Raw genomic sequence first — 20055 nt, 5'->3', positions numbered from 1 at the left:
GCATATAGCTTCCATAAAAACAGAAACCTCGGAATCAAGTGCTTGTATGGAAAACTCTTTCATTTGACGAGGTATATTGACGAAATTTGGCATGGATTATTATTTAAGGCAATAAGAGAATATCCGAAGAAATCGTATAGATCAGATCTCTATAGCATATAGCTTCCATACAAACTGAACGATCGGAATCAAGTTCTTGTAAAGAACCTTCATATTTGAGAAGGGTATTATAGCTTCGGTGCAACCGAAGTTAGCGTTTTTTCTTGTTTTAAAATGTTTAGTTTTCGCAAAGTTATACCGAGTACAGAAGCTAGTAGTTTGATGATTACTATCTCGTACATTGCCTATGATTTCGACAGATATTTTCAAAGCAGGATGATACGAGTCCTCTGGTAGAACAAAAGGATCCTTATGAATAACGGAACACTTTGAAGAGGTATCAACGTATATTAAATCTAAGCATTTATCAAATTCATTCGGAATTAAATTAAGTAGGCTCAGACTCAACTCGGACATTTTTTTTAAAAACTCATTAAAACATGACCAATTGCAAATCAGTACGATATGGTCATCGAATGCCTTCCCTTATATCTACATTAATTGCCATCGAATAGGGTGGTATATAAGATAGGGTTAAATAAATAAAGCAAATATTAACGAAGACTCTAATACATTTGAATTCACAAGAGTCGGCTCCTGGAACGAGAACATCTTTAGATGGGATAGAGGAATGTACGGCAAATAGAACACCTTCTCCGAACCTGTTCAGTCGATCACATCTTAATATTAGAAATTCGCTGTTTAAGATCTCATTATCAAAAATCTGAGATCTTTTTGAAGGTTTCAAGAGAAACGTCTATTTTAAATGATGATATAGTTCGATCATAACTGAAGTTAAATTTACGGATATTGATATCATCAATTTTTAAACGCGACGATATGTAAGACTTAATGTCCTCCACCGAGGTATCTTTGACAAGTCTAGAAATAAATAAAAAATTTTTAAGGTGGAATAACTACCAAATTTTTAACAGATGCTACTAAGTTAGAGGGAGCATCTGGAATTGTGAGACACTTATTACTATTAGGTAGAGCTTTTGGAGAATTGAGCTCTTTGGAAGTTGGCGATTTATCACCTTGAGGGCAAGGAGAAGAGAGATTTATAAGGTCAAGTGGAGTAGACGTACTCTTCTGTACAGAAGAACTAAGTGTTACTTCATCAAAAGGACGTTTATGCTTAGGAGCAGGTTTTGAGGATTCGTGAGAATCATTCAGGCACTTAAAATATTTGATACACCGTAAGTATGCTTTGTAACTATTGGGCTTTCATAATGAGTACATATCTAAAATATGAACCATACATACATACATATGTACATATTTTAATACTTATATCAACTAAAATTTCACAAGTACACTTTGCCGAATAGCCTTTAACGATCAATATTGCGTTCTGCATTTTATACCCTCGCAATTTGGAAAGATCTTTTTATACTCTCGCAACCTGTTGCTACAGAGTATAATAGTTTTGTTCACCTAACGGTTGTTTGTATCACCTAAAACTAATCGAGTTAGATATAGGGTTATATATATATAAATGATCAGGATGAAGAGACGAGTTGAAATCCGGGTGACTGTCTGTCCGTCCGTCCGTGCAAGCTCTAACTTGAGTAAAAATTGAGATATCTTTATGAAACTTGGTTGACATGTTTCTTGGTACCGTGAGACGGTTGGCATTGCAGATGGGCGTAATCGGACCACTGCCACGCCCACAAAACGCCATTAATCAAAAACAAATTACTTGCCATAACTAAGCTCCTCAATAAGATACAAGACTGTTATTTGGTACACAGGATCACATTAGGGAGGGGCATCTGCAGTTAAAACTTTTTTAAAAAGTGGGCGTGGTCCCGCCTCTAATAGGTTTAATGTGCATATCTCCTAAACCGCTAATGCTATAATAACAAAATTCACTAGAAGCAAATGTTTTTAGCACTTCTATTGACGATGTGAAAATAGTTGAAATCGGGTGGCAACTCCGCCCACTCCCCATATAACGGTACTGTTAAAAACTACTAAAAGCGCGATAAATCAAGCACTAAACACGCCAGAGACATTAAATTTTATATCTGAGATGGTATAAATTGGCTTTATAGGAACCGCGTTCAAAATTAGTCAGTGGGCGTGGCACAGCCCACTTTTAGGTGAAAACCCATATCTTGAGATCTGCTCAACATATAACGTTCTTTTCATGTTTCTATGCCATAGTGCGAAAATGGGCGAAATCGGACTACAACCACGCTTACTTCCCATGTAACACCATTTTCAATTCCATCTGATTCTTTCACTTTCCACTATGCAAATCAGGTAACAATGATTATATCGGAGTAAAACTGTGCGTTAATAATACGTTTATAGTATGCCACCTTGTGACCAAAAATTGTCTAAATCGAACAAAAACTGTTCAAGCCCCTAAGTACTAAATATGTGGACCCCAGTGCCTATAGTTGACCTTCTACCGAAAATATCAGCCAATCCACAAAGAAATCTCAAACGAGTATACCATTTGACTTTGCGAGAGTATAAAATGTTCGGTTACATCCGAACTTAGCCCTTCCTTACTTGTTCTCTTTACCATTATACTAAATTATTAATTTATATTTAATATTTATATATCAGAAAGTTTCCGGAAATTGTTTCTTTCGATATTCGCGGTTTGGTTCATCATAAATTCGTTCCAACGGGACAGACGGTCAATAAAGAGTATTATTTGAGCGTTTTGAGGCGTTTGTGCGAAAACATCCATCGTAAAAGGTCGGAATTGTGGGCCAACAATTTATGGATTTTTCATGACGATAATGCGCCATCGCACTGAGCTGTAGTTGTGAACGATTTTAAGACCAAAAACTAGTTCGATCAACCACCGTATTCACTCCCATTTTGGCCTCATGCGACTTTTTTTGTTTTCAAAACTCAAGTTACCACTCCGTGGAACCCGTTTTAACTTGATTGAGGCCGTAAAAGAAAATTCGCAGAGGGAACAGAAGGCGATCCCGGACAGCACCTACAAGGCATGTTTCGATGATTGGAAAAAGAGGTGGCATATGTGTATCGCTTCAGAAGGTACATATTTAGAAGGCGACAAAATAAATATTGATGAAGATTAAACATTTTTAGTTTTATTTACAATTTCCGGAAACTTTCTGGTCTTAATGTATATGTTATATTAAAAATTGTTGCACAAGACTTTAACATTCATTTTTCGACGAAGTAGTGAAAGGATTACAATCAAATTTGGTACCTTATTAATTTATTTTTATTATAAGTATATATTAGCTGTCTTCGATTTGCCAAGCGTTACTCTCCACCAAATCGAACAAGGTATGCCAGATGCTCAAACATACGGCCAGCACTTGTGGTATAACCCTGCGCTAATAAAAAAACTAAAAATTTGTAATTACATTTGTTATTTGACCCATGCACAATAGTAAAAGGGAGCTAAAATATGCAAAATAAAACTTCTCAGCATTGAAGATAGAAATTATACCACTTAACGAGGTTGTTGTTGTTGTTGTAACGGTTACCTAATCCCCGTTTGGGTGATAAATTCCAGATTCGTTGTCGTCGAGGTCATCTAACGGGAGGCCCAGGAAACGAGCTGTTTCGACGGGGTCGGACCATAGGGAGAAGGGTGTTAGATGAGTGGGGTTTGTTGGGCATGCAAAGAGGTGGTTAGTGTCATGCGGAGACTCATTGCACGCAGGACATGTGTTTGGTATGTCGGGGTCTATTCTGGATAAGTAGGAGTTTAACCTGCTACAGTATCCAGAACGAAGTTGCGCGAGGGTCACTCCGGTTTCGCGAGGCAACTCGAGCTCTACGTCTGCTATCGGTGGTGGTTTGACTTGTAATACGCCATTTAGGGAGTCGGTGAAGGTGTTGATGGCTCCACTGTGAATGGCGGTCAGTGCCTGTCTGAAGTTCGTTGCGTCCGAAGTCCGGTCGGCGTACTGTCTAATGTCGTCGATGTAATCAAGGAAAGACCTCTTGATGTTCCTAGGAGGCGGCTCCGCTAAAAGCAGGCGACTACAGGGGTGGTTTCTACGAAAACACCCCAGCAGAAACTGCTTGGAGAGGAGTTCGTTGTGTTCCTTAACCGGAAGCATACGGGCCTCACTATGTAGGTGTTCGATTGGAGACATCAAGAGGCATCCCGTGATTGTCCGGAGTGCAGTGTTCTGACAGGTCTGAAGCTTCTTCTTCTGCGTGTCACTGCATCCAGGGCCATATTGGGGCTGCATAATTTAGAATAGGCCGGCCGATTGCCTTTTATGTTGCCAACAACGTTTCTTTGTCTTTTTCCCAAGAGCTGCCGGCAAGCGACTTGAGGATTTTGTTGCGGCTCTGTACTTTGGCAGTTATCGCGGTCGTATGACGAGTGAAAGAGCACAGACTGTCCAATGTGACGCCTAAAATTTTAGGGTTATTAGCTGTGGGAATTTTTGTGCCATCGACTGAAATGTTCAGGTCCAGTCTGTACTCCTTCGTCCAATTTGTGAAGGTGGTCGCTGTGGTTTAAGTGGGGGAGAGTGTTAGGCTCCTTACAGAGAAGAAGCGAGAAAGATCGGAGAAGTAGCTATTTACTTTTGAACACATGCCATCGTTTCCATTGCCCGACGTCAATATCGTACAGTCATCAGCGTACGAGGTCACTGAAATTCCCGCTGGTGGCTGGGGGAGTTTCGAAATATAGAAATTAAACAGTAGTGGGAAGAGGACACCGCCCTGCGGAACCCCCTGTTTAATTTTCCTAAGTTTGGAGTTTTGAGCTCGAAACAGTACGGATGAATGCCGACCGCTCAGGTAGTTCATAGTCCACCGCTTCAGCCCTGGAGGGAGCGTTGGTTGTTCTAGGTCCTCAAGTAGCGTTGTGTGATTGACTGTGTCAAAAGCTTTTGACAAGTCCAACGCTACGAGGATCGTCCTCTCGCAGGGTGGCTTCTGGTTCAGGCCATGAACTATCTGGGCGTTTATGACGCTAAGTGCTGTGGAGGTACTGTGCACTTTTCGGAACGAGGTATTCGTATACTCTCCTGCCTCAATTCAACTCGATAACTTTGTTGTTGCTTTCACATGTAAATTTTTTGACAAGAGTATAGAAGCGTGCAGAGAAATAACCAATCAACAGCTATTATAAGTCGTAGAATCACTTAGTTTCATTACTACATGTTGCATGTCCGAAACATTAATATTATGATCAATCTAATATATGTATGTGATATAAGCTCAATCTAAGCTAAATTTAATATATGAGTTACATAAGGAAAACATCAACCATAGAATGGGAAATCCCAATTTCATTCTGGACTAAATATTGCCAAAGGGAAGTTTGAAATTCTTATACATTTCTTATGTAAGGTTTATGGGGGCTGGGAAATGTTTTGACCGAGTTTTCCCAGTTTTGGTATTATGACATATCATTTTCAGAAAAAACAGCTATCTGAATTTTATTAACACACACATACATATTACGTGATACATATGTATATCACGTACATGTAAAGCCAATCGGAAGTTCGAAAATATTTATATTACGTATATGGGAGAGAAGGGAAGTATTGACCCGATTTTACCCATTTCAATACTAGACCTCACAGATTGACAAATATGCTCGGTAAAAACAAGGAGCCGTATGCACTGGGGTTCATATATAATATATGGTGTCTGGGCCCTTGGAAAGTTTTAGTCCGATTTCGACAATGTTTGACCGTAAAATAACTTCATTGATGTTTGATTTGTATACTGTAAAGTGAAAGAATTAGATGGAATTTAAAAGTTTGTTATTTGCGATGTAGGCATGGCTGCCACTCGATTTTTACAGTGTGAGATTGGAATATTAAGGCAACCTCATAACTTCAACTCATTTGGTTGAAATTGGTCAAGTACTTTTTGAGATATAAGATTTCACCTAAAGCTAGGCGGTGCCACTCTTATTGTCCAATTTTTAAACCTGGTCTTATAAAGTCTGCGATTTTGGTTTTGAAATTTAATACTTGTGGCACATTTATTCGCTGGGCTTTTGCACTTTTAGTAGTTTTCAACCTAAGTGTGTACTTAGCTTCAGCGGTTTAAAATATATGTTCATTAAACCATTTAGGGGACAAGGCCACGATCACATTTTAAACATTTTTAGCCAACAGATGTCTTTCGATACTGCAACCTCCTGTATCAAATTACAGTTCTGTATATTAATTAAGTGCTTAGTTATGGCCTTTTAAATGTTTTCGGTTAATGGCGTTTTGTATGTTCAGTGGTCCGATTACGCCCATCTGCAATACCGACTCCATTGGGTGCTAAGTAACACATATAACAAGTTTTATCAAGATATCTCAATTTTTTACTCAAGTTATCCCTTGCACGTACAGACGGACGGACGTCGTAGACTCACTTATAGCGTTTTCTTTTTTCACAAAAATGTTGCATTTATTCTTCCTTATGCCTTGGCTGCTTTTCAGAATGTTGCCCTCTAATCTGAAAAGAAGTGCAAAATTTTCGGCCCTTCTCATAAAGTAAGGGTGAGAATTGCCCAGGCGATGTTAATTTTTCGTTTTAACTTTAATGAATCGATAATTTACAATATGTTCAGCTCAATAATAGATATTGCAAACTAGTTGGTTGTAAATTCCTTTGTCATGTAAAAAATGGAGCATTTATAACGGTTTTTTTCGAGGTGTAGAACTTTAAGTTAGCATTACTGTTCAAGATGGCGATCGATTTAACAGCTGTCAAGTGATTTATTCTCAGTTTGGTTGCGCAATTCATCATGAATAAACTCACGCCTGAAAATAATGGTTCTGTGCGGAATACGTATCGCGCACTACGTTCATTTTATCGTCGACAATTTTTTTTAGCGAAGAAGCCCATTTCTGGTTGAATGGCTTCGTCAAAAAACAAAACTACCGCATTTGGAGTGAAGCTTATCCTGTGTGTGTCGAAACACCGTTACACCCAGAAAAACTGACTGTTTGGTGCGCTTTATGGGCTGGTGGAATCATTGGTCCGTATTTCTTCAAAAACGATGATGGCCAGAACGTTACAGTCAATGGTGATCGGTATAGAGCCATGATTACTAACTTTTTCATTCCTGAATTGAACAACCATGATGTTCAGGAGCTGTGGTTCCAACAAGACGGCGCAACATGTCACACAGCTCGTGCCACAATCGATTTATTGAAAGACACATTTGGTGACCGCCTAATTTCACGTTGGCTTCCAAGATCTTGTGATTTAACACCGCTAGACTACTTTCTGTGGGATTATGTAAAGTCATTGGTCTATGTGCCAACATTCGCCGTGTTATTGCCGATATACGGCCACAAATGTTGGAAAAAGTCATCGAAAATTGGACTCCAGATTGGATTACATCCGAGCCAGCCGTGGCGGTCATATGCCAGAAATCATTTAAAATGTAATGATTATCTTTTGGATAAATAAAATTCATGTCAATCGAATAATCCATCCTTGTTTTATTGCAATTTATAGTTCTATACCTCTAAAAGAAAAACCCTTTATAAAGTTGCCATATAATGAACAACATGTTCATAGAAAATGGTGTTAATTTTATTACTACATTTCGCTTGTTCGAAATATTTATATTAAAATTAAGCTAATTAACTCAAATGAGATATAATAAGTATAATCTCAACCAAAGGGGCTAAATTTAACGCATGGTAATATTATAACCCATAAACCAGCGCATCGTAAATCAGTATATTAGGTATATGAGGTTTAGACAAGTCTAAACCACATTATTTTAAGAAAAATTATCAACTTAATTTCAATCAAATGACAGACGTTTTAACGGCAGATGGAATGTCAAAATGGATGCAAATCACTATATCGCATATATTGGAATATCTTGAATAATTGCATTAAGTTTGGCATTACTCAAGTATACTCGAGACATGTTTTCACGCCATTTTGTGCATATAATTAACTCATTGAACGCATATTGGTCATAAAGTCAACTAGACTAAAAAAAAACCCAATTAAATGCAGTATTTGGGACCTTGGGTTATTCGTGGACATATTTCAAACATTTTCGTCATTAAACTATAATATATCCAAGATTATGCGTTCACTTACGATACCGATACGAGCGGTATAAAGTCAACCGAAAGTTTTTACATATATTGGGGATATAAAATTTAATACTAGCCGTCACAAATTTACAACTATTTTCGGTAAAAATTCAGCCACAAGTACTGGGGTCCACATATTCGATATATATAGGCTTGAGAAGTTATAGTCCGATTGCGACAATTTTTAAACGTAAGAGGCTATACTTTAAAAGCATCACTTATGCAAAATTTTATTTGGATTAAGTCATTGGCTCTTGATTTATACACTGTAAAGAGAAAGAATCAGATCGTGTATAAAATTGTGTTACATGAAAAATAGCTTGATTTCGCTCATTTTAACACAATATAACATAAGAATTCCGGAGTAATGTTATTCATCAAATTTGGTTCAAATTGATAGAGTAGTCTCTGAGATATACTATTTCAGCTAAATGTGGGGGATGCCTCGCCCATTGTCCGTTTTTGATACCGGCTCATATGAAGCCCTTTCGTATCATCCATAATGTACATACCATTAATGCTTCTGAGTTAATTACTAGGAAGTTATCACACTTTTAATAGTTTTCAACATAACCGTTATATACGGGGGTAGGCATGGTTATCATCTGATTTTTCCTAACTTCATAGTGTTTGAGGAGGAACTAGGAAGACTTTTTCTCAGCAAGTTTGATTGATTTAGCTTGACTGGTTTGTGAGATATATAGATTAAACATATTAGGAGACAGGACCACGCCTACTTTTAAACAAATTTTAAACCACAGATTATCAATTATACTTCTATGTCCTGTACCGAATTATAGATGTGTATATTAATTTGTGGCTTAGTTATATCATTTTATAGTTTTTTGTTTAACAGCATTTTGCGGGCGTGGAATGGTACATTTTTGCTCGTATGCAATAGCAACCTCTCTTGGGTGCCAAGGATCATACCAAGTTTTATCAGGATATCTCAACTTTTACCCAAGTTATAGCTTGCACGGACATACAGACAACCACTCAGAATTCAACTTGTGTCCTCATCCTGCTCATATCGCACTCTAACTGCAAAAGAGTTACAATTTGAAAAATTACAAATGTTCAGGATCAGCAAAAAAAAACAGTTCCTGTAAAAAGTATTAAAATTTTACAGTCAAATCGTCGTCCATAATGTAGAATATCTACGCTCTTACTGAAATATGATTGATTTTCCAGTTTAACAGAGAAATTAAGAAAAAATTTTAAGTTAAGACATCGAATAACAGTGTAATTATTACAATTATTTCATCGAAAGTAACACCTTTAAATAGTACAGATGATTAAACTCACTTTTTTTTTAGACAAAGAGACACAATTTCGCAAAATACAGCAGAAAAATTACGAATTATTTAAGCAATAGCGACACAACTACAAATAGTAATCTTTAGTTGAAACTGCACAAGCGAGGCAAACGACGCAATTAACCGTTCCCACGGCTGTCGGTTCTAAGTCACCGGAATGGAACCGGATTTTTATCCGGCCAAGGACTGTCAACTCGGCACCATTTCTCGAAATTACTAAAGGAATGTTTTCTGCCGCTACAGCAACAACAAAAACACTATTAACACCAAAGTCCTAACGATGATTTTCCAAATAAATAAGATAGTGATGACAATGAAATTTCTTGTGTAGGTGGATACGTGTATTACGAATTGATAGATTGAGACAAATTTATTTTGACCATTTTTGAGTTGTGACTCTTTTGTAGTTAGTATGCGATATATACTCGTACATATATAACTCTCTACCTGTCTCGATTAGTTTTAGACGTTACAAACAATGCTATGTGAACAAAACTATTATACTCTGTGCAACATGTTGGTCCAGACGGACGGTGCGCTCCTTTAACCACTACACCAGAATGGATAACATGATACTAACTCTTCGATTCGAGAGAGCGCTGTCAAAGTTCACATTATTTATAACATTCAAGACTGGTGCCACTGTGAAAAGAATTAAGTTTTGAGATTTTTAATGTATTTTATGGGTATTTTTCGGTTTCCATTCCACAGAAAAGAACACATAATTAACATTGGTTTTAGAAGGATATATTAGGAATTAATATATGTAAATATATATTTTAGTCACAAATGATTTTCAAAATTAACTTTTAAACCTCAATACAACAAATCTTTTCAATATTTTAAAACAATTACACGTTTTAAATAACCTAAACGTGAACCTTACTTCTTTTTCTGTGCAAATTTTATAATTAATAACCAAATACTCTTTGATAATTTATTCGGAAGTCAAACATTAAATAACATATGCGGCGAATTCTAACCAAAATATGTACAGTTATACGTTAACATTTGATACTGCTAGCAAAAAAAATGTGCGACAATTATCCGCTCTTTCTTAACAAAAATCAATTAAATCTTTTTAAAATAAATACTAGACACATACGTAAAATTTATTAAAAAATCGAATTTCTGAAATAACACACTGTAAGAGTAGTTCTTGTCATCTGTTCAGTAGCTCATGAACTTTCAGTTCAGCCAAATTAAACCACGAGATCATGAGCTCTCTCAACAAGCAATACGAGGAGTTTCGGATCATATTATCCATATACACTAGTGCAGCCGACAAAAACTTATGGAAATGAAGAAATTTTGCGATGTCTATGATTAGAGAGTTTATTAAATGGCAATATGCCCAAAAATTAATTTGAGAAAATCGTTTAATTGGAGCTACGAATCACCATTTTAGTAATACATTTCCCTAAACATTCTGTAGGATAGCAGTATACTTACATCTGATCAAATTTTTAATGGGAAATCTTTGTTAATTCAAGAAAATATATATCTTAAGGTATGCATACTAATAGTTCAGTTTCACTTTTTCCTGACAGACAGGTCTATAAAACTCGAACGGCTTCAAAATAATTTGAGAAATGCTGCCAAATTGACTGGCCGGATACAAATCCGGGTCTATTCTAGTTACATGGGCACACGATGGAGCCTTTTCGTAATGAGCCCGTTAAGCTTCAAACTAACAATGGGATTTGAGGACAGTGTTATGCGATGACACTGATATATTAGTGGGGCAATTTTCAAACCAGTTTCTGCGACATTATATAAATTGGTTTATGTCTGGCAAAGGGATGGACTAAATATCAGCCCGGGTTTAAGGACCATAACTCTTGGTAGGGAATAAGCCATGACTTACACTAGATTCCGCCTTTCGGTGATAGTAGGCCTATGAGTCCCTATGAAACCTCAGACCTTAATTAAATTCTATTTATTCTGCATAAATAGATCCCAGTGTCGTGGAAACGGTAAAATATATAAAACACGAGTGAACTCCTTCGGTTATAAATCAGTCCTCATATCATCGTTGTGATTGGATTATAACAACTGCAATATTTAGCGTGGTTTTATCAAAGCTAAAATGATAAATTTAAGCGGCATTTGCAGAATACTGATGTTTCCTACTCTGAAGATATTGACGAAAAAATTATATTTTGAAAGGGCAAATAGTGTGAATTCTATCATTACCTACATGCATTTTTTTTATTAAAGATAAAAATTTAGTTGTAGTAACGGGTGATCCAAATAGAGATTGTTACAGCGATGAGGCTCATTTCTGGCTCAATGGGTATGTAAACAAGCAAAACTGTCGCATTTGCGACGAGTAACGTGAAGAGATGCCATTTCATCCAGAAAAAACAACGATTTGGTGTGGTTTGTGGGCCGGTGGAGTCATCGGTCAATATTTCTTCAGAAACTATGCCGGTGAGAACGTAACCGTCAATGGCGACCGTTATCGCGCCATGATAACCGACTATTTGATAGCTCGTGATCTCGGCGACATTTGGTTTCAGTAAGACGGCGCCACAATCAATGAATTTATTGAGAGAACACTTCGATGAGCAGATAATTTCACGTTTTGGGCCGGTCGAATGGCAACCAAGATCGTTAGACTTTTTCCTGTGGGGATATGAAAAGTCTAAAGTCTATATGACAATCCCGCTTCGATTCAGGTCTTGGAGCAAAACATCACTCAGTTACCAGTCTAAATGCTCGAACAACTCATCGATAATTGGACTAAACAGATGGACCAACTGAGACATAGCCGCGGCCAACATTTGAAATATATGCCAAAAAATGTTCTTTCGAATGATAATAAATATTCCCCATTAAATTTGAATTTTCTGTTTTTTTTTCTTTAAAAAAGTAGAGTACATCAATGTATTATTTCTTCCTATCAGGATGATGGAAAGGCTAAATTTAAACCTATACTAATCCTTCACACCTCACATAATACATACGTCAATTAGAGTCAAAAGCATACTCGCTGGTAATGCTTTAATAAATGTATTTAAAGATACTACATACGCTCATATCAGTGTATTTGTATGCGGAGAGGTACGAAAAATTTTGCCCGAATACATGTCCCGCTGTCGCCATCTCATAGCCTGTTCAAAGAAACATTAACAAGCCGAAATTTGGAGTGTGGAGTACGAAATATCTACCTATGTATGTTAATATGTGATTCAGTATAATTGTGTTCATGTACATATGTGCAACACATCAACGCGGTTGACAAGTGGCGAGATAAAACATATTTCTGAACTCTCTACGTTTTACAGCTATAGATAGCCCTTATTCGCCATATCAATTTTTTGAATATTTAATTTTCAATTAAGCTTTTTGAGCAACAGTTACATGAAAAGTGCATTTCGCGTCAAGCCACTCAATTATAACAAAGTAATGGCAAATGTAAATAGCAACTTTTTCAAACTTTTTATATTTTCCATACCCAGCCGCATAAATAAGGGCTAAATTCAAAACAATTTAATTCTATTTTGTTATTTTACATTTAATCGAATTCATTAATAAACAAACTGGAGGGAACGCTCATAGAGGTGTTGTTGTTGGCAGTTAAAGTTTGGATACCATTAAACATCCTTTAAGAATTTTAACTACTGCTTCACGTCAATTATTATACTCTAGCTACATGTTGCACGATTATAATATTTTTGTTCACCCAACGGTTGTTTGTCCCCTAAAAATAATCGAGATATGGAGTTATGTATATATAAATGATCAAGGTGACGAGACGAGTTCAAATCCGGGTGACTGTCTGTCCGTGCGTCTGTCCAAGCAAGCGATAACTTGTCTAAAAATTATATTTCTTGATGAAACTTGCTACATATATTCGTTGGCACCCAAGGGAGGTCGGTATTGCAGATGGGCGTAATCGGACCACTGACATGGCCACACAACGCCATTAACCGAAAACCCTAAGCACTAATATAAGATACAAAACTGTAATTTGGTACAGGGGATCGCAGTAGTGAGAAGGTTGTAGGCTAAACATTTTTTTAAAGTAAGGGTGGGCTCGCCCTTTAAATGATTAAATATACATATCTTCCAAACCGCTGGATCTAACTCAAACAAACTTAGTGAGAAGAGCTGTAGTACTTCTACATACAATGTGCAAATCAATAAAGTCAGATAATAAACACGTCCACTCCCTCTATAACGGTAATGTCGCAAACTACTAAAAGTGCGATAACTCACTGAATAAATGCGCCAGAAGCATTTTACAACCCGGATGGTAGGGAAGGGCTTTATAGGAGCAGGGTTAAAAATTCGACAATGGGCGTGGCAACGCCCACCTTTAAGTGAAATCCTACATTTTAGGAACTACTTTACCAATTTCAACAAAATTTGGTGTGTGAGGTTACCCAAACATTCCTATGAAACACTGTGAAATTCGGATGTGGGTGTCATCCTACCTACTTCCCATATTACAATCTTTTAAATTCTATCTGATTCTTTCACTTTAAAGTATACAAATCAAACATAAATGAAGGTATCATAATAAAACTTCCCACAAATAGAGCCCTTAAGTTATTTCCAAAATCCGACTATAACTTTTCAGGGTCACAGACACCAAATATGTGGACCTCAGTGAATATGGCTAATTTTTACTGAAAATATCGGTCAATCTGTGAGGTTTAGTATTGAAATTCGGGGAGAATACTTTTGCCAAAAATTGGTAAATTGGAAATATTATAGTTTATTGCAAAAAATTAGCGATAACGATCCACAAGTCCAGCTTCCATATGCTACAAAAAATTATTTTCATTTGTTCAGAATGAAATTGAGATTTCCCATCCTTTGGTTGATGTTTTCCGCATGTTTCTCATATATTTAATTTAGCTTTGATTGAGTTTATATCACATACAGTTGGGCGCAACTAATTAACAACGACATGCCCCAGTAATTGAAAAATGTATGTTAGGCGCTCAAAACGAAACGAGCTGGATCCTATTTGCACTACTCCAACATTGTAGCATGGTGGCAGCAATATAATGCTTTGGGGTGCAATGTCATGGCGTGGCATCTCACCCTTATTTAAAATTGATGGAGAAATGGATCAATTTAAGTACATATCTATTATGAACAACGCGGATCTACTAGTAGGATAATGATCCAAAATACACAGCAGGACGCACAAAGCAATGGTTTTATGACAATTGGGTAACTGTTGAACGTCCTTATAAAGATGGCTAGTAAAGTGTTTACATTTGTTATGAACCTCCTCAATTGAGGGTGTTGTAGTGGTAGGAGTGTAAGTTTATCGTGTATTAGTCATGATTATATTCATTCTTATAAAAAAAATATTGCATTAAAACCAATAAGTTAAATTTTGTAGAAACTTTACTATTTTGAAGCATTCCATGAAGCAAACATTTTATAAGTATAGGAATTAAAAGCCTTTTCGAAAAGTAAATAATATAATTAACTAAATTTTAATTTGTGAAGCATTCAATTCTTAATATTTTCATATTGTAAATGTTTTTCTATTAGATTCATGTTTTAGTACTTCCCCAAATAGGTTAGCCCTAAATATAACTTTATTTGCTATGGACGATTTTACCTTGATATTATATACATATGTATACATACGTATTTATGCTGAGCTATATATTGCAAATGCAATTTGTATATACATATAAAGACCTAATGTTAAATCACAGAAAACACGAATATTACGCATTCTTGCACTATATTTTTTAAACACTCCTTTACCTGATCCAATTTTCCAAACTTTTGCAAGTTAAGAGAAGTGGCAGACGTACTAGTTTAGCTCCTGAAATGAAATTATTATTCGAACATAAAACACTTTTTTTTCGTGATTTTGCTTACTTGGCAAAGTTGTTGCGCGGCAGTATCCGGGTGTCTTTGCAGACAAAATAATTTTAGCCAGTAAAGAATTATGCAATTCAACTTTCCCCACAGAAAATATTAATGTTAAATTGCATGAAAAAGGAAAATTTTCACAATAAAATTGGAAAAATCTTCTTTAAAACAAAATAAATCCACTTGTGCGATTCTTTTACTGATAGAGACAGCGCGTTGATTATTTTGACAGATTATATCAGCTGATCTTTCCATTCTCATTGTGAACTGTCTATTATCGAAATAACTATCAAGAATATTCGAATATCACAGGTAAGAACCAAAATCGAGATGACAGAAAACTTATGAAGTTTTTACTAACTTATAAAATTAATTTCAACTGAATCATTATATAATATATGCATCTTTGCTTACCAAAAAATTACAAAGCTGCTGGACAATTACCATATTCCGATCGACACCTAATCACAATATTTATGCTGTTAAGTAGATTAATCTCCTAGATTTATTAAGATTTCGCTATAGAAAAATGAAACTTGTTAATCTCGTCACTGATGAGATTTGAAGTTAATCTACTCGAAATCATCCCGTGCAACTCTGATTTAGCGGCGTCTGTTTGTCAGAAGACATCACAGCAAATTTAGACACTAAGAAGAGAAAAATCTATAAACTAATAAATTAATAAAAAGCAAGACATGTGAAACAAGTACGATAATACTATGTTTTCTTTCAACAAATATTAAACGATGTGAATTTTTTAATGTCATAAACAACTTTTTATAAATCTCAATCGAGAACAGTGTAGATTAGTGAATAGTTTAAATATAATCTAATCTTTTCATATTATTAATGGGAACATGATTTTAGAGACCAAAACATAATGTATAAAATTACCCCTTTTCATCCCTGCTAGCGCCATCTATTTGTCAGTTTTTTTGTAGTTTAATAACTACAACCAAAGCAGAGAATGTTAATAAATTGAAAAGGCGCAAATGATAAAAGTACTCATTTAAACTTTTTACAAGAGGGAACATCGAAAAATACAACTTCGACTCTTTTGAAATATACCACGCAATGATCGAAACGGGGAAAAGGCTATAAATAGACACAAAAAATGTTCTTAAATGCATTATGCGCATGCTGATTTACATTTGCATGTTTCCAAAAATCATATTTTTTGTAATTTAAAATAATCCTTCAAATTGTATTAGAGGATTATTGAATAAAGCCCCAGAATTTACAAAAAAACAGGTAATTAATAACGGATGTAGTGCGTTGCATGAACAATATCTAATAGGCAAAGGATAACAATAAAACAGTTCGAATCCAATAAATCATAGTTTTTGGTGATCTTTTATTTTAATATTTGACATTTTAGCTGATTTCAATTCAATTATATTAATAGCATATTTTACTTCTTGAGATAACTAAAATATTTCAGGAAAATATGTTCATATGTTTAGGTTTATTGAATATTCCCTTATTTATGCGTATTTACACAAATTTGACAATCGCACATACATTCTTAAATGCACGTACGCTGATGGTTGTTTCTTCTTACCCCGCAAAAACACTGACGACACTTCTTGCTTTTTATGAGAACAGCTAGAACGAAGCAAGTTGAACGATCGCAGGCAAGGAGGGATCAGGGGCGCACTGCCACATACTTATTACAGATATATTTTTATTACTCGATTAAATAAGTATGAGTTTATGTGTATTTATATTTTTACGTAAATATTATAATATTACGTAAATAAGCCATAAGATATCAATGGTGGCACGCCATGGAAACAACGGCGAGTTCGCGCGGAGACGGGGCGGTGTTCTGACAAATGACAAATATGCCGACAAAAATATATACATACGAGCGCGAATACATATTGACACCGAATTTTGCGCATCGTCGCCGAGTTAACAAAATTTGTTTGAATCGAAAATTTTGCGACAATGTCGGTCGACTATGTTGTCACGTTTGTCGTTTTTGCAGTGCTTTTCTATTGAAAATTGACTTAAGCTCTTTTGAAATACTACGACGACCGATTGGACTGCATTTTCATAGCGTAGGGTTTAGATAAAATGGGCTAAATCGAAAAACTATTAAATGCTGATAATTCACTATTTGGCAACACTTCAAGCTCTTAAGCTGTAATTTTTTAGCTGTGTACATTTGTGTTTTTATTTTAAAAAATTCTTGAATTGATTTTTATTACCGTGTTAATACAAATTTTTAGTGATTAAACTCTCAGTTTCATGATAAGTATTAAATGTTCTGTTTTGTGCGGTATTAAAAAGTTTAAACTTTCCAATTTTCGGTGCCGAGTCAGCCTTTTGTTTCATTTTGTTTTATTTTATTCTATTTTCTCTCTTTGTTTATCTTATTTACTTCTTTATTCACAGCTGTGTTGCGTTTAGCTTTTTATTTGTTACAGTGCTTCTAAAACTGCTCGCTATATTGCTTCTTCAAATTGTCTTGGTTTTAAACTTTGATAAAAAAAATTGTTCTTAATTGAATTTATTATTATTAATATTTTATTAACACACTAATTTATTATTTATCTATTAAATTTTGTTCTACTTACTCTTTTATTTGATCTTCATTCTTGTGGTTTATTATGTCTTGTAACTTCCCCAATTGTAACATTAAAGGCGAGTCAGATCGCTACGTTTCATGCTGGCTTTGTGATGGGCTTGCCCATATTAAATGTGCTGGACTGACTGGTAGAACCTTAGATTCTATTCTCGACTGTAAGGGATTGCGTTGGTCCTGTTTAAATTGTAGATCTATTGAAATCGAATGAAATCGGTCGTTATCTTGTAACCCTCACTGAAAAATTTAGGCACTATGAAAAATTGTTCAAATCTTTTAAGTGCCTGAATGATTCTCACGAATCCTCTAAACCTGCTCCTAAGCTTAAACGTCCTTCCGATGAAGTAACACTTAGTTCTTCTGTTCAGAAAAGAACGTCTCCTCCCAATGACCTAATAAATCTATCTTCTCCTTGCCCTCAAGGTGATAAGCCGTCAACTTCCAAAGAGCTCAATTCCCCAAAAGCTCTATCTAATAGTAATAAGTGTCTCACAATTCCAGAGGCTCCCCCTATTAACTTAGTAGCATCAGTTAATAATTTGATAGTTATTCCACCTAAAAAGTCTATATTTATTTCGAGACTTGCCAAAGATACCTTGGTGGAGGACATTAAATCTTACATTTCGTCACGTTTAAAAATCGATGATATCAATATACGTAAATTTAACTTCAATTATGATAGAAGTATATCATCGTTTAAAATAGACGTATCTCTTGAAACATTCAAAAAGATCTTAGATAGTTCATTCTGGCCACCTGGGGCTTTTGTACGCGAATTTAAACCTAAACTTAGAAGTAAAACTGAGGAAAACTTGAGGAAAACAAAATGTTAGAGGTCTTAATACAAAATTAACTGACTTGTATTTGAACAGTTCCAATTTTAATTTCCATATAATTGGATTTACAGAAACTTGGTTAAAACCTCACATTTTTGATAATGAGATTTTAAACAGCGAATTTCAAATTTTTAGATGTGATCGACTGAACAGAATCGGTGGAGGTGTTCTATTTGCCGTGCATTCCTCTATCCCATCTGAAAATATTCTTGTTCCAGGGACCGACTCATTTGAATTTAAATGTATTAGAGTATACGTTAATAGTTGCTTTATTTATTTAACCCTATCTTATATACCACCCCATTCGGACTTATCTGTATACATGCAGCATGCTTCTTTAATAAATAGTGCTACCTCGATGGCAAATAATGCAGATTCAATAATTGTATTAGGTGATTTCAATTTACCGTGTGCTTCGTGGAAACCTTTCGATGACTAGTTTTTCGAAAAAATGTCCGAGTTGGGTCTGAACCAAATTAATTTGATTCCGAATAAATTTGGTAAATGCTTAGATTTAGTATACATACCTCTGCAAAGTGTTCCGTTATTCAGAGTAATCCTCTTGTTCTATCAGAGGACTCATATCATCCTGCTTTGGAAATATCTGTCGAAATCTCAGGCATTGTACGGGATAATAATCATCAAACTTCGTGCTTCTGTACTCGGTTTAACTTTGCAAAAGCTAATTTAAAAAAATTAAATACAGAACTTTCTACAATAACATGGCCTAATTATAATGGTGACATTGAATTGAGTGTCTCTCATTTTAATAACATTATTATGAAATTATTTGAAAAGTATGTTCCAATAGTAATTGTTAATAAAAGCAAAAGTATAAGTCCGTGGTTTTCGAAAGAGTTATATAAATTGAAAAACAGAAAAACTCGAGCCTTTAAACATTTAATAGTGCCAAATATATTTACTTGCCTTTGACAAGGATATTTAATTCCTCTCTTAAACACGGTATATTTCCTTCAATATGGAAACAGTCATTTATAATCCCTATGCATAAAAGTGGATTTAGATCCAACATTGAAAACTATAGAGGTATCGCAAAACTATCAGTTATACCTAAACTTTTTGAAGCTATCATCACTGACCATATAACCTTTTCGATTTCTCCGTTAATTTCCTCATATCAGCATGGATTTCGTAAAGGGAACTCGACTATAACAAACTTACTTGAATTTGTAAACCATGTATCATTGGGTTTTAGGGAACATAAGCATACGGATGTTATATACACAGACTTTAGCAAAGCTTTCTATAAAGTAAATATCTCGATTCTCATACATAAACTTGATCTGCTGGGCTTTCAG

At 35.3% G+C, this 20055-nt stretch overlaps 1 protein-coding gene across 4 annotated transcripts in view; it reads right to left on the bottom strand.

Annotated features, from left to right (window-relative positions):
* Positions 1-15556, bottom strand: part of Cnot4 (CCR4-NOT transcription complex subunit 4) — a 31798-nt gene extending 16242 nt beyond the window's left edge. For 2 of the 4 annotated variants that reach the window (XM_070112245.1, XM_014241169.3), the window contains exons 1-2: positions 15317-15540; positions 15200-15260 (exon numbers count right to left, since the gene is read on the bottom strand). The gene's annotated coding sequence lies outside the window, so the exon portion shown is untranslated. Of the gene's footprint in view, positions 1-6855; positions 10100-10531; positions 13164-15199; positions 15261-15316 lie in introns of those variants that run through there. The other 2 variants (XR_011397209.1, XR_011397208.1) reach the window with 2 other exon arrangements.
* Between the last annotated feature and the right edge of the window lie 4499 nt (positions 15557-20055).

This window comes from Bactrocera oleae, chromosome 6, assembly GCF_042242935.1.
Source record: "Bactrocera oleae isolate idBacOlea1 chromosome 6, idBacOlea1, whole genome shotgun sequence".
NCBI classification, from domain to species: Eukaryota; Metazoa; Arthropoda; class Insecta; order Diptera; family Tephritidae; genus Bactrocera; species Bactrocera oleae.
This window is presented reverse-complemented; position numbering and strand designations above follow the sequence as displayed.